At 45.0% G+C, this 13,235-nt stretch overlaps 1 long non-coding RNA gene across 1 annotated transcript in view; it reads right to left on the bottom strand.

The window, feature by feature from the left end:
- Nucleotides 1–8,063: 8,063 nt before the first annotated feature.
- LOC120231017 overlaps nt 8,064–13,235 on the bottom strand; it is a 33,502-nt gene continuing 28,330 nt past the window's right edge. Inside the window, exons 2-3 of the long non-coding RNA XR_005528242.1 lie at nt 10,118–10,246; nt 8,064–8,656 (exon numbers count right to left, since the gene is read on the bottom strand). This is a non-coding gene — a long non-coding RNA (uncharacterized LOC120231017). The remainder of the gene's footprint in view (nt 8,657–10,117; nt 10,247–13,235) is intronic.

The raw sequence follows: 13,235 nt of genomic DNA, 5'->3' as shown, positions 1-13,235 counted from the left end.
TTTTTCTGAATGACACAGAAACTGGGTGGGGTGGGGTTGGGGAGCAGGGATGTCGTTGGAAGAGAACCCACAAATTGCCACTTTCTAGAGAGGAGTCCATGAACTCCCTTTTTTGAGTTGCCCAGAGCCTTTCTGTCCAGTAAGTTTAGTGATCAAGATCATCTTTGACTCCCAAAAGACATCCCAGTATCTTACTAACTCTATCCAGAATCCATTTTCATTTCCTTCAGTGAATAAAGCCAGCTCACCCAATTCATGGAGCTCCTAAAGCACTTTTCCCACACCTCCATCAGTGCATCTATCAGCCTGTACTGTAGTCTCTTGTTTGTTTGCAGGTCTGACTATTCTGGGCAGGCTGCAGGTACTTTGAATGCACAGGCTGCTTGGCTACTTCCATCTCTGGATTTCCAGTGCCCTGCACCTCATGTGACCCAGTGTTCTCAGCAAATGCTTGTCAAGTGACTACTCAGATACGTTTGTTTCCCTAGGATGAGGCAGACACATTTGGGTGCCTCCCCTGGTTATGATCCATACTCTGCTGATCTTCACAGCAAGAGCCTTGAAAATACTATTTCTAGGAAAAAACAAACAAAAACCCAGCCTGGAATCATTAAAAGCATTAAAAAATGACCTTTACCTGTTATAGGCATAACCCATTAATAATGTACCTTGTACTAGAGAGATAATGGGAGTCTCCCACAGGGGGATTACAGAATGATGGGAATTTAAGGGTTGATACTCCTTCTCCAAAATTGCTTTATCCATCCCAGGTGCAAACAGCAGGGTATGCACCAGCCCTCCTGAGGCTGAGTCTGAGAGGAGGAGCTCCAGATGGAGGGAAGGACCCATCTAGGGCATTCCACCTGCCACCTTCCTTATGACAGTCCGGCTTGGTTAGTACCCAAGCTTCAGAGGCCGCTAAGTCCTCAGCTCACCGAAGGACTGAAGGAGGCTCTGTCATTCCTGATTCATGGAGTCACTGAGTCCCCAGGTTGGAAAGACCTTAAAGGTCATCTTATGCTTGAGCACCTTTTGTGACAGGAGATTTACTACCTCCCGAGGCAGGCCACTCCATCTCGCAAAGCCCTGACAGTTGGAACGCTCTTCCTCCCATTGAGTCCAGACATAGTTTGTTCTTTTCAGGGCCCTCTAATCAGAGCACATCAGCAGCAAGGTGTGATGGAGGGCGGGGCATCCAACAGCAGGCACGGTAAAAGGGAACCCCATCTACAGAAAATGCAGAAGCAATCCTCAAACCAACTAAAAGTCACCCTGCCTTTTCTTATCAACATCATTGACAATTCTGAACAACGTCAGTGGTAAAATATTTCTCCTTAACAAAAGCTTTTGTTGGTTAAGTTCTAAGCAAGTGTTCCAGTTACTGTCACGTTTTAATAATAATGATTTTGTATGTAATAAGTGTCTATGTAGCATATTTTGATTGCTTATCCTTGAATAAACACTGTGTTCTATATGGGCACTAAAACTTTGGAGAAATTCCCGTTCTACATTTGGCTAACACACAGACTCAGCTACCTGTGTTCATTTCAGGAATAAATTCTTAAGGTTTGCATGCCCGTTCCAGCTTGCTTCCATCTCAGCCCATGCCTCCAACCCCAGAGGTACTACATGTCCCTATGTTTAAATGGCAGATTTTTAGAAATAAGCACAATAATGATAGAGCCACACACACACAAAAAATAGGTACTGAGCTACTTCACTTCTGACATTGTATATGACCACTTGACGTTTTATTTGCATTTAAAATTTAAAACACTGAAACAGTGAAAACTGCAAGGTGCAGTAATTTTGCTTTGTAAGTGCAATTTTTTTTGTTCATCTATATTGAATCTGGATAATATCTTTAACATTGAAATGCACCCTCTTTTAATTCTTAATTGTTTTTAAACTAAACAATCAAATCAGGAAAATAAAACTGTGATGTTAATTATTTCTCTGCAACATATTGTTTATATGTGTTTTCCCTTTTCTTAATAGCTACACCAACATAATAAAAAATATTAATCCATCGCTTTTTTCCTTTTTTATTCTGTAATATTTGCTGTATTTTTCTACTGCTATGAATATATATCTATGTGTTTAATAAAAAAATTTGTCTTCTTTTCCTTTATGATCATTGTTGTTGTTTGTTTCATTTTACATTCACCACTGAGAATAATTTTGCTGTATAGAGGAAAGGGGAGTTAAGAAGTGAGCCTCTCTGGATGTCAACTACACCAGATACTCTGATTATAATCCCTGTCATTGAGGCAATGCCAGTATTTAAAAATCCCCATCATGTTCACCCTGGACTTTTCTAAGCTGATCATTCCGTCCTCCCAAACATTTCTGATAAAAATGGTTTTGAGTCTTTCTTCCATCACCACTAAATGGCTATCGTTTATCAAACACTTACCGAGTGCCAGATAATGTATATGATCTCATTCAATCCTCACTGCAACCCTGTGAAGCAGATATTCTTCTTTCCATTTTATGGCTAAGAATACTGAGGTTCAAAAGGATGAATGAACTTGTCCAAGATCACACAGTTGTTGTGTCACAGAGCTGAGACAGAAGGTTAGGTACATAGGACAGCATGGCCCATCCACGTGAAGATTCAACATGGAGAGTCCCAGAAGTTGTATGTGCGCTTATGCTGCACTTCAACTCATTGGTTTCATGGGCATCTGCATCAGACAGAATGGGTGCTGGGAAGAGGTTGACTTGAGCCACTAGTGTCCACGTGCAATGTCTAGATTCCATCAGACCTGAAAGAGGGGGCGCAGAGAGAGCTAACATTGAAATGGAAGAGGGTTCCTTGGTGCTATTCCAGTGAAGGAACAAAAATGTCCAAGCCAAAGAAAGAGTCATACACATGCCTTCAACTGCAGACAAGTTGGGTGTCTAAGAAACCCTAATCTAGAGTGGAAACTGGGGGCAGGACAGAAGTGACCAGCAAACCAGGATCAGAGCCCTGCCTCAGCAGGCAAGCCTGTAGGAATCAAGGGAGGCTGAGAAAAGCCTGAGTGGCCTTGGGGGAACAGACAGACATTAGGCTAGGAACAATGGTTGGGCTTCCATCATGGGGTCAGAAGACTAAGCTGAAGGACTCCAGGTGCTCACTCCACCCCCTCTGCCTGGCCCCTTTGGAGAGGCTCAGGGAGATATTACCTTTAGGCCTCTGATTTATTCTCTCCTAAAATCTCACCTCTCTCTCTCTCAAAAAAAAAAAAAAAAAAAACAGTAAAAGTGTCTTCCCAAGGCCATTTGCTAGAGGGACAGAGAGTTTTGGACAGCCTACTAGGTGGGTTCTTCTCCCATTATCCCTGACGCGAGGTGGGCAGAGCCTGAAGCTGGTGGACCCATTCCAAGCAGCTGGATGGACTCAGGTCTGAATCAGCTTGTTCCCTCATCCTGGGCTTGGGTTGACCTCAGTCCTATCTTTGTCTCTTGTTTCTGAGTCACCTCATTTTAATCATGCACATTTGGCCTCCGCACAAGACATCACATGAATTCTTTCTCAAGGTCACTTCATTCAGCCCAGCCCTGGATCCAGGCATTTAGGGCCCCAGATAAGTGGTGTTCATGCAGTCAATGGGATACCGGGAATCAGTTGGATTCGCCACCTTTGGACAATGCCAAAACGTAGACAGATGCTGCCCTTTCAGAGCAGGACTCTATCTCATGGCCAGGAGTGGGGAATTTCCCCCAAGGGAAGGAACAAGCAGGGCCAGGTAAGAAGAGGGTCCCTGACAACTAGGCTGAGAGTCTGGGACTTGTAGGGGCTCCAGCCCTTTCAGAGGATTTGAGCATTGGCCAATCTCCACACAGAGGCTAGTTTACACTCTGCTCCAGTATGGTGGGGATGAAAGGAAGTTCATGGACAGGCAGTAACTTGGTGATTGGTGGACACCCAGGCCCCAGCCTCCAATCCCATGGCCTAGGCCATGAGACTAGACTAGATATGCTAGTGGAGACTGGCCTTCTAACACATAGACCTGGGTGAGGTATAGGGGGCTGGGCCTGGGATTGAGTGTCCTTGGGGCTTCTGGCTGAGCAAAGAGAGGAAAGGATTGAGAGGTATGTGGACAGACACTCTTAAACACCCCTTGGTTCAGAAAATTAGCATCCTTTCTATGGAGTCTGGTGTAATGGATTAGCCAAACTCAGAGTTCCCAGGCTTGACATTGCATCTTGCTGGCAATGTCCCTGCCATTTCCTTTAGATTAAGTGTAGAGAAATGAGAGCATGATGATAAACACTGATTAACCACAGCCCTAGCAGGGGAGATAAGTTTCTCTTTCCGATCTCACTCTTGCTCCCTCCCTTCCTCTCTCCTCTCTCTCTCTTTCTGAAGAAGCGCTGCTCTTTGTCCTAACCTATGGAACGGTGGGTTAATTGGCTTATAGAGCTGCTGAATATGGAACAGAGCCCTAATGGAGATTTAATCAAAGGAGACAGTTGTGTCGAGTGAGGTGTAAAAGCCATTGAAGATGAATGGAGACGGATACAATTTTCCCCCCAGAGTTATTCAGAGCAATTTTAATAAAGTGCAAGTTTAACTATGGAATGGATTGTGTGACTAAGTGTCATTTTGCTGTAGGGCACAGCAGGGCAAGCAAGGGAAGGAGAACTTGGAAAGTCACTTCAAGAAGATGGAGCCTTTCCCCGCCTCAAACAATGGGCATAGGTCCAAAGTTCAATGCTCCCATCCAAGTTCACCTGTTGCCCAACGGCCCATCTGTGGGATTCATGTCACTGAAGTTTTCTGCATCTTCTGAGGCTTGTGACCAGCGATCTCAGTGGTTAGAGCAGAAGGTCTAGGTCACACCTATGATTTGTGGCGCCTATACCCAACCATTTGCCAGACCAGACACCTCTGCTTGGATCTCTGTGGTTTCCCCTTGCAACCCCCCTTCTCCTTCTTCAGTTCCTAGCTTGGCTCTCACTCTGGGTCTCTTAGATGCTCTTCCCTGCATTTCTCTAATGACCATGCAATTCCATAATTGTCTTTTTCGTATGTATCTATCACTCCCCCCCCCCCAGACTGTGAGTTTCCTGAGGCATTTATACATATATATATGAAATCCATTTACTGGGATTATCTTAGACAAGCTATTGTGCAAATTTGTTCATTACTCAGCAGTATGGCATGGACATCTTTCTATATCAATGCATGTGACTTTATAACAAGCTCTTTAACAGCTGCCCTATATTCCTTTGTATGGATGTCATATAAATATTTAACAAATCCCGTATCTTTTTCTGCTATAGGAGCATCATTGAAAGGAGCATTCTCTTACATATATGTTTTTGAAAAGTCATCCAATTAATTCCCTGATAAATTCCTGCAAGCAAATCACTGAGGTCAAAATTCTGATATATATATTTTCAAATCACCCTCCAAGAAAGGTAGAAAGATGTGCTAATGTATATTCCCACAAATGCTGAGGGTATCTCTTTCCCTAAACCCTTCCTAAGCATTGTCAGTCATGTTCATTTTGGCCAAACTGATGCGTAAAACTTGATGTCTCATTCGTGTTAAATTTGACAATTTAATATCCAAGAAAGATCCCGTCTAAGGAGATGATCTAACGGTAAGTTGGCAGGGCCTGAGGAATCCTAGAAGCCCATGTGGAAGAGAGAAAAACTAGCTGAGACTTTTCTTGGAGAAACTACCCAGGACAAGAGAGCTGGATCCCTAAACAAAGAGGTTAGCAGCCCAAACCGTCTATTCCAGGAGGTGTACTCAGATGTACTCTAATCGATGTAGTGTCATACCTAAGGAGTCTGGGTGAGTTTTCTAGATAGCAGCACTTTCTGGCATCTGACTGGCACCTAAGTTATAGATATGAAAGGGACATCTGAGTACTGTGAGGTCTAGCAGAAACAATACACAGGTCAGAAAGATGGATTAGAAGTAAGATATAAAGTGTGTAAGGTACAGACATAAAAGGCTTGAACAACCAGCCCTAAAGGTAAAATCAGAAACCAGGAAGCTGGACAAAAACCAGGTAAAATCAGAAACCAGGCAGTTAGACTCAATGCAAGCTAGTGAGCCTACTCTGATGCTTCCCTGAGCACCCAGCTGGCTAAACAACCCCTCTCCCATGGTCTGAGCACACCAGATCTAAGGGCAACGGATTATTGGAAGCCTACTGACTGATGGGCAAGGGGTTCCTGAGGGCCTTGCAGGCTGGGTCCTCACTGGCTCAAGGGCTGGGCAGATGGTGGAGCAACAGTTGATATGGACTATATTCTTGACAACCGGGTCTACCCAGCAAGGAGATAAACTTCCCTAGAAAATGTGTAGATGATTCCTTCCAACCAGGTCCTCTCTCAGTCTAGAGGTGGGAGTGAAAGTGGGAACAGTAGCATTCTCCTCACAGACCAGAGATGGGGAGTCTGATTCTTAAAGGAATGACTTTGCACTAATGCTATTCCCCCATTGATTGGCATGAAGTCCAGACCCTATTCCCTTGAGGAGATCTCAGTGAATGAAATCCAAGGAGGGTGTGGCCCACAAGGAAATGAGGCCAGCCCAGGGTCTCTGGCAATTCAGGCTGATGCTTGGGGCTCGATTCAGATGGTGGTCCCAAAACCACAACCATGAATCAATTCAAATGAGGCCCAAGCAGCCCTTACATTTAAGAGGTGAATGTGGGGTTTGGGAATTGAAGTAAAAAAGTCAGGGGCTGAGGAAACAAAGAACAAGAAACAAGAAGCAATTAGTGAGTTGAGGCCAGTGGGTTAAGAACTTTGCTTTCAACAAGACTGAGGTAACTAGAGTACCCTAGTATCTAGTATCTATACCCATGGTATAGGTCCCATGAGGCAAAGGAGTGTGGCCTAGCCTGACTTAAAGACTCAGACTTAGGAGGGTGTTTGCTGGGGTGCCTGGGTCCTTCAGTCGGTTAAGTGTCTGACTTTGGGTCAGGTCATGATCTCACGGTTCATGGGTTCAAGTCCCATGTCGGGCTCTGTGCTGACAGCTCAGAGCCTGGAGCCTGCTTCGAATTCTGTGTCTTCTTCTCTCTCTGCCTCTCCCTGCCTCAAGCATTTGTTTCTCTCTGTCTCGAAATAAATAAGCATTTTCTTTAAAAACATTTTTTTTAAAGGAGAGTGTTTGTTGCCTTTTTCTTCAGTGGCTGGGCCTGTAAGGCGGTGGCCAGCTCTTGGTGTGATGAGAGAAGAGGATGGCTAACTCCATTAGCTACAGTATTACCTGCAGGGCCACCAGCTCTCTCCTTTGTTATAGGTGGCACGTCAGTGTTCTCAGCTGTGTTGGGAAAGCTCGGTGAGGATGTTTCTTGGAGAAGTTTCTATCCCATTGCCTTTGCATGTGAAGTGGTCAGAATAACCCATCTTGCCTGATACCAGAATCTCAGAGACCTGCCTTCCAAAGGGCAGCAGCTTTAGCTGGAGAGTAAGGCCTGGGGCTTCTGAATGGAAGCATCACCTCCTACTCAAGGAAGTCCACTCACCGTCCACTGGGATCATGCTCCATTTGAACAGATCAGGGACTGTCCCCCAGATGCTGCATCTTGCTCTTGCCCCTGGTAGCTCCCTATTTCTAAATAGATATTGAAGCCAGGTTGTTTCCTTAATTTCCTCTCAGCCCAACAAGCTAGACTTAGCATCACAACCATAGTCACACACCTTTTTATGACTCTGTCTGTCCTTTGGCCAGCAGCTGAGCTGAGAGATAGCATGGCACAATGTTTAAGAGCACGTACTGTCAGCTAAGCTGCCTGGGTTCAAGTCCAGGCTCTGCCACTAGCAAACTATGTGATCACAGGCAAGCCATCTCTCTAGCCTCTTTTTGTGTGTCTCTGTGCTGTCAACTAAAATCTGTGGATAATAGTAAAAATAGCTCCTAGGTTTGTAAAGACTGAATTAGCATAACTAAAACCCTTTAGACAGTATAACTAGCAATATTGGCTATGATTATCCTTCTCTACCAGCACCTGGTCAAGGATTATGACTTTGGGTAACTAGGAAAAAGGCAAAAAACACCTGGGTATATCTCAGTCATTTATTTTGATGAAAGTAATTTATTCACTTTTAATATTCACTAGTACTTATAATGGTACCAGCTAGGATCTGCTCATGACCTACCATGTGTCAAGCACTGTATGATCTCACTTAATCCCCACAACAACCGTGTGAAACCTATGTTATTAGTCCCATTTGACAGATGCAGAAACTGAGGCTCAGAAAGGTTAGCCAGCTGGCCTTACACAGCAGTAAGCAGAGGAAGTCAGATTTCAGTGCATGTCTTATTGACTCTGAACTTGTACACAATTTTTGTTCTTTCAGCTCTTTTGTTCAAAGTAAAATGAGAAGAGTCCTGGAAAAAGATTAACTCCAGTCTGGGATTGTTTAGACATTGTAGCAGCCTCTGTTCTTTGTTTGTGTTTATTCCCTCCCTGTCCTTGTCACGCTGCTTTTGGCAGCCCTACTTCCTGCCCCTTTGACTTGAGGCTGAGCCATGTGACTTGCTTTGCCCACTGGTGTGCCAGCAGATCTGACTTACACCACGTGTGAGCAGAACGTTTCAGTGGGCTTGCTGGTTGACCTCTTTCTCTCTTGAGCTTCTGTTCTCTGCCATGAGGACAGCAGGCTGCAGATGGGAGCTGCCTCTTCTGCCAGGATCCTAGAGTAGAAAGAGACCCATGGAACTCAGCCAAGACCAACAGAACCCAGAAGAACCCAGCATAGCTACTGCTGACCGGGAGCCCTCATGTAATGTGAGCAGGAAATAAATGTTTGCTCGTGTAAGCCATTGGGATTTGGCAGGTGGCAGTGGAGGGTGTTGCCACAGCAAAAGCTGGCTAATACAGACATGGTCCCAGGGGCAGGGGGATAATCCAGGCAAGCTCCACTCCAATGGAATAGGCAAAAGAGAGGACAATCCAAGCTCCTTGCTTTGCAAAATAGTAACCCATTTGTAAAGATGGGCTTTACACCAATCCACTGCATTTTTTGCACATAACTGGTCATTGAAATATGTTCCCTAAATTAAAATCAAGACAATGAAGCCACAGAGGACTCAGGAGGGTGAGGGATGAAGTAGAAAATGGCCAAGGTCTTTTGAATGGTCCCTTCCATGGTGATAAAGTTCATGGGTGGCTGCAGCAGACGCAGAGAGCAAGCCCAAGTTGAAACTATGTTCCCTGGAGAAGAGTGACTCCATAGAATTGGCTTTTCTGCAGGGAGACAAGGGGTAAGCCAGGAGAGCCCACAGAACCTGTGGGTTGGGCTCCCACCATGCCCTGGAGGCTCATAGACTCAATGGGACCTCTCCCATTGACAGGTACAAAGTGAAGCTCTCAGTCACCCAGCAAGAGCAAAACTCAGGTATTTGGCCCTCTAAATCTTGGTCACAACTTGACGCTTAGCTGAAGGCTAGCACAAGTCAGTTTTATGGAGACCCCTGTGCACAGTTGCGTGGTAAAGGTAATTCTTTCTTTCTGCATTGTGCACAGAGACATTGGTAGTGTTTTGAGAGTGGGGTTGATGGGTTAGTGAAAGTCACTGCTGCCCAAACCCATGCCCAGAACTGCCCTTGACCTACAGATAACCCTCGGTGTTTCTCCCCCTACCCCTTCCAGGGACAGCTGGCTAAGGCCTTAGGATAGGACAGGGGGTTTCTGGGGTCTCTGTGAGAAGGAGAGAAAGGAAATGTGGGGCCACTTCATCAGGCTTCTTTTATTGGTCCTAGGCCAGCTGAGAGCCAGGAAAAAGGCTGCAAACAGCGGCTGAGGGTTTCCATGGCAACAGCAGGCAGCTCTGCTCTTTGGGCCTGGAGTTAGCAGAGAAGGCGGAGGTGGTGGGGGATGGAAGGGAGAGGAAAAGTCAGAGGAAGGGAAGAAGTCAGAGGAGCCTCAGAAGGGAAGGAGAGGAGGAAACGAAAGCAAGGAGAGGAGAAGGGAGCCTTATGGAGAGGAAGATGAAGGCAAAAAGAATAGGAGAGGAACATGAACAAAAGAAACAATGGGAATGGCTCTTGTCACCTCCCGCATGCCCTGAGGTGAGGGTGCCTACTACCTGGGACACTGTGAACCCTGCAGTGACCATGCAAAAGTCAAGGGACTCAAAGCTGGCTCAGCTTTACCTTATAAGAGCTGTCAGGTGGGAGAGCAAGAAGTTTCAAGAATGAATTTCCACATCTGGTAGACCCTGCCTCTGGCCACAGGAGCTTGAGAAAATTCCTTAACTTTTCTTTAAACTTCAGTTTCTGAATCTAAAAAGAAAAAAATGGAGATAATAACTGCCCCGATGAAGTTGTAAAAATTAAATAAGATAATGCACGTAAGGGCCTTGGTACAGTGTCTGGCACACAATAAGCACTTCATAAATACGTTCTATTATTTTCTAGTGTGACTTGGCCATCATTTAACTTCTCTGTGCCTCCTTCTCCTCATCTGTAAAACAGAAATAATCTCCACCTCAGAAGGTTTTCTAAGTGTATTATTGTAAGTGCTCAATAAATGTTAGCTATTAAAATTATCTTCTTAATAACAACAGTAAACATTATGTAATGCGTGGTCCTTTTATCAAAGCACATTCTCCATTGTTGCTTCATTTAACGCTTGAAGCAACCATGTGCAGTGGACAGAGTGGTCTCATTTTCCTTATTATACCTGTAGTTTAGCCATAAGCCCTGTGCTGACTGTGTTACACCCATCACCTCATTGAATTCTAAAAACAACCCTTCAACATAAGTAGCATCTCATTTGACAGTTGAGAAAGCAAGGCACCAAAGGGTAAAGGAAGTTGACTGCCACTTGCTAGGAGGTGTTGGAATTTGGACTTAAATGCAGAAAGCAGGCAGAGGTAACACAACTAATTTGAAACATTTCATTTAACTCAGCATTTCTGCTCCAAATGAACACTCGTGATTTGTGCTGTGACTCTGCAGAGCACAGTGGAAGGAAGAAGCCTGGGGTCTTTAGGGAGTCTGTTCCACGTAAGACAAGTCCTAGGACATACCCAGTGGGCCCTGGTCACTGGGAAGGGTGCCTGGGGACCTCCAACTGCTTGGTCTGGAGCCTGGAATGGGATGAGCACTCCTTAAACAACAAGAACAGCAAAAACAAAAACAAAACTATACACTGAGATTTCCCATCAAAATCAGACAAGGAACAAGGAAGTCCTTTCTGTGGATCTTCAAAGAGCCCTATTCAGGATCACGGAAGGAGGAAGCAAGGTAATTTAGATTTTACCCCTCTTTTTTTTTTTTTTTTTTTTTTTTTGAGGAAGGAGGCAAATTGAAGATGTTTCACTTTCCTTCTGATAAAATGTAAAATACCTTTGTGCTTGTTTTAAGAAATTGTGCGCATGTGTCTATTGAGGTGCTTCAATTCAGAGAGAAGAGAAGATGAGGGGAAAGGAGAGGAAGGGGGGAGGAAGAGAGGGAAGAGAGAAACTGGAGAAGAGAAGGAACAGGAAAGAAGGGGATGAACAGAAATAGAGAGACAAATAAACCACAGAAGAAAACAGAAAGACAGATGCCAAAAGACATGAGAGGAAGAAAATCAGTGTCAGAGAAAGAGAGAGAAAAGGAGCAGTGGAAAAGGAGTGGCAGCCAGGTAAACAGACTGTGACAGAAAAGCATCTAAAAGAGATGGGCAGATGGGCAGGGAAGCAGAGACACACTGAGGTAAAAAGACAGACACCAAAGGGAAGAGAGCAAGCCAGAGAAGAAACCTTATCTCCTTCTTGTCAGAAGAGAAACACATGTGTTCCATGAATGAAGACATGCATAAGGTTATGAACATACATTAGTGTTTGCAAAGCTGGGGAAAAGAAATCTCTCGCTCGCTCGCTCTCTCCCTATCTCCCTCCCTCTTTCTCCCCTTCTCTCCTGCCCTCCCCCATCTCCTCCTCTCCCTTCCTCTTCCCCTTTCTCCCTCTCTCCACTTCTCTCTCTCTTCCTTCTCTCTCTTCCCTCTCCCCCCAGCCCCCACTTACCTACTCCTCTTCAGGAGGGAGGGCTGAATCAGCTCTCTATATTCTAAAAAGCTATGCTCAGCCAGAATTTGTGATAAAGGTGTTTTAAATCAGAGCTAAAATTTGGCAGCACAAATGTTCTAGAAATTCTCATCTCATTGTGAAAATAAAGAAACCTTAATTTCATATTCTGGGGATTAAGATCATCGCATCTCATCTCTCAAAGAAATAGGCTTTTTATCGCCACAAATCATTCCTATTGCCACTAGCCTTTTAAAATATTGGTGTATGTTTACTGTGATGGTCCTCCTTCTGATATCGCCTCAGTTGGGGTAGACTCAGCGTTTGTTCAATGGGCATTTATTACACAGTACTAGGTGCAAGGCCTGGACTGAGCTGGGATGGATGCTCTGGGTAAACAGTAGGTCTTGCCTTGGCTACAGACCTTGTATTCATATCCTAGGCAAGGGTCAGATCAATACTCACTGCTTCCAGATAATCATACCAAGGTGACTTTGTTTGTGTTCCCCAAACTGTCCCCAAAGTCAATCAGGGAAGTGTGCTTCCCCAGGTAGGGTGAAGCTTGGTCTCATGGCACCGTTATACCTGTCCCTCTGTCCCAATGCCTTTGGTCAGTGGTAAAGGCAGGCATACTCAGAAGCCCTGGCATAAGCTCTGTAACTGTGCCCAGTTCTGCTGGGGCCAGTGAAGCTGTGGGAGATGAGGCGGAGGGCAGAATTTCTGGGAGTAGCTTTAATATGCATTTGTATTGCACAGAGAGCGTTCCTTATGTAGTGGCCACTGAAGACACCCTACCCACCCTGGAGGTCACTTGTGGATAGTTCCCTTACACAAAGCTCCTGGCTTTGCACACCTCTCAGCCTGAGGATGTTCTCTGGAGACCAAAGAGTGAACGTCTGGGAGGTGAAGCCCCAGGAGTAACCCTCAAGCAGTGAAACATAGGAGATCATGAATAAACAACCCAGTTGGAAAATTCCAAGAAATGTTCTAGATAATTTCTCAGAGAGTCCCCAACAGGGCTGAGCCCCAGTTTGCCACAGTGAGAACCAACTCATAAACTCACCCTTGGCTGGTTTTACTCTCCGCATTGTCTCTCCCTTCCACCCCTTCACTGTCCTCTTGGAGATCAACAGGCAAATAAACTTTTTGTATCTAAAACCCTATTTCAGGGAGGTCCAAACTAAAACATCCTTCTATTAACTAATTCAGTCATCCCAACAACAATGTAGAGGTGAGCATCATTACCCTCAGTATTAGAA

The sequence above is a fragment of the Hyaena hyaena genome, unplaced genomic scaffold (genome assembly GCF_003009895.1).
Source record: "Hyaena hyaena isolate Hyena2069 unplaced genomic scaffold, ASM300989v1 scaffold_3, whole genome shotgun sequence".
Taxonomy (NCBI): Eukaryota; Metazoa; Chordata; class Mammalia; order Carnivora; family Hyaenidae; genus Hyaena; species Hyaena hyaena.
Note: the sequence above shows the minus strand (reverse complement) of the source record. Positions and strands in the feature narration are given on the sequence as shown.